The sequence below is a fragment of the Haematobia irritans genome, chromosome 4, assembly GCF_050003625.1.
Source record: "Haematobia irritans isolate KBUSLIRL chromosome 4, ASM5000362v1, whole genome shotgun sequence".
NCBI classification, from domain to species: Eukaryota; Metazoa; Arthropoda; class Insecta; order Diptera; family Muscidae; genus Haematobia; species Haematobia irritans.
In genome coordinates this window covers 211,272,265-211,275,212 of record NC_134400.1, presented here as the reverse complement: position 1 = coordinate 211,275,212, position 2,948 = coordinate 211,272,265, and positions in this window count along the sequence as shown.

Here is a 2,948-nt window from a genome sequence, read left to right as displayed (position 1 = left end):
ACTTAAAATTCACAAGAAATATAGAAGATTGACAACTACTTGAATACAGAACATTATTTAAAAAAATTGGAGGAAAGGGTACACCCTCTCCCCGACATTTTTTAAGGCGAACCGTTTTACATATGCATATCCGCCGTATTTGTACCTATAAACGAAAAAGCAAGTAGTCCGATTTGTTTGAAAGAATTCAAATCTTTTCGAATTTGTTTTCAGCACGAAGGATATGGTTGACTAAGTTAACGCAAAATGTTCCTACAAAAACACTTCGGAAGGCGCAGCGAAGCGGGCCGGGTTACGCTAGTCAATAGATAAATATCCATATAAGCTATATTTATATAGCATAGCTTGCGGCGCCCACGAACCGAATAAACAAAGTTTATTTAACAGAAACAAACATTTAGTTTGGTACCAAGGGTCGTGGGTTCGATCCCTGCTTCGACCAAAGTTTTTTTGTGTTGTTTTTACATATATTTATTCCAGATATGTTCGGAAGATTCCGAGAAAAAATGTTCAACATTACATTGTAGTATATTAAATTTTGAACTGTAAAATGTGTCTTATTAAAGACCTAAAGTCAGAAAAGAACAGTGTTTGATATAAACGAAATGGACTCTGTTGTTGTTTCAAAAATAACTTTTTTTATTGAAAAAATAAAAATTTTGTAACAAACGAATTTTTTTAGTGATAAAAGTATAAACTTTTCGAAACAATTCAAAATACTCTAACAAAAGAAAAACGTGTTCGGTACACGTGGTATCACAATGGATTGAATAGTTTAAGTGAGCCTTAAATAACAGGTTGCAACTATACCTAACTACTTACTACTTGGCATTTATAGGGAACGTGGGAGGAGGTTATAAAATGAATATGTGGTACGTGATTTTTCGATGTATAGTTGAGAACACAAAAAAAAATTGATTCAATCACGAAATTAATTGTTCAAATTAATTTTTTAATTGGAATGTCTTTAATCACGAAAATTATAGTATCAATTACAGTTTTAATTGGGCATAAAAAACATTTGAAAAAAAAATGAATTGATATGATTCGAAAATTTCAATTAATTTTTAACTAATTCAATTAAAAATTTAATTGATGTTGATTACAAAAAACAATTAATTTTTTAATTGATTCTTTTAAAAATTGATCAACTCAATCAGTTACTTTAATTGATTAAATTAATTATTTAGTTAAGCTTCAATCCACCTTTCAATTAACTTTTTCATTAAATTAATTCAGATTGAAATCAACAACGACTAATTTTTTTAATTAAATTGTTAATTACAACAATTGAGTAAAACAGTAAATCTAAGTGGTACACAACCATTTGTTTACCAATTTCCTTCCAAAAAAATCATGGAAACCACCCGTCGAAGACGGATCACTCTTTACCACGACAATTCGAGCTCTCATACATCGGGTAAAACAACTGCGGATGACCCATCAAATCGATGTTTTGAGTGCTCAAAAATACTCAAAACATCGATTTGATGAAGCGTCCTCCGTATAGGCCTGACTTGGTACAAAATGACTTCTTCTTTTCCGTACGAAAAAAATAAAATAAGAAGTCAACGTTCTTAGACACCTGAAGAAGCGATTTGCCTTTGTTTGCATGCAAAAGTGTATATTACATAATGGGGAATATTTTGAAAAACATTAGAGCTAGTTTCGACGCTTAATATGTATTTTTGTTCTCTAATCCCGAAATATAAAAGACAATTCTCGCACTCTGTGTATTTTTCGTTGTTCGATCGAGATATTCAAATATTTGTTTTGGTTACAGTCGGAGTTAAATTAAACAGTTATTACTCCAACTTCGACACCTGGTTCGCACTGCTTTTCTCCTCTACATTTATTGCTGGGATATATCATCGATCGTTTTCTTATATTTGATAGCTGTTTGCTATGATTCCTAAAAAAATTTAGTGAATCATCCATCAAATGGGGGAAATTTGTGCGATCCTATCTATTACCTCAATTGTTTGTATTTCATATCATATCATTTAAAATATTCCATTTTAATCTTATACGCATATTCGAAAATATTTCCAACACTTTGTGCATTTTGTGACATACATCACAAAATTCTCATATTTTATCAACGGCAATTCGACTTGATTCCCACATTATATTCCCAGATCAATAAGCCAAAGTAAACCAAATATATGAACACGCAAAATACACAATGTTTAACAAATCATCAAAAGTTCGGCCTGTTATTAGATTAAAAGGCACTTAAAGGCTCCTACTGCGACCAATAATAATTAACTGCGTTATCGTTCTGAAAAACTCAGTCAATGCAATTGTTGCCTGTGACAATCGGAATTTGTTCATTGATGATATCTCTAAAAGAGATATGGTGACAGTGATTGAGTGTTGGCTGAAGCAACAACAATCACGGTAAGAGCAAGAGAGAGCTAGCCAAGGAAAATACGCTAACCCATCAGGCAGCAGTAATCAGTAAAATCACATATACCTCAAGTGGATTAGCTGATGGACATGCCGACGGACAGACATGATTTTTTGCCAACAATCGTATTTATCATGACATCAATATGTCCACTGCCAACTAATGCGAACTTATCTCTAGACCTGATGATAATTTTGGAATTTATTTGCTCATTTGAACGAATGGGGTAAATTCAGAAATCAGTGATACTGGTATGTGGAATGAGCTCTAGTAGGAAATATATGGGAAATTTGTAGAATTCGAGTTTAGTTGTTTATAAGCTCGAGATACATTCGCAAGTTAATACGCGAGCTAATTACAAATTAAATAAACCTATTACGTCCTTGTAATTATCGTACCAATAGAGAAAGTTTAAATACTTATATTTTTAGCTAATAATAGCAAAAGAATTCATATGTGGAATGAGCTCTAGTAGGAAATATATGGGAAATTTGTAGAATTCGAGTTTAGTTGTTTATAAGCTCGAGATACATTCGCA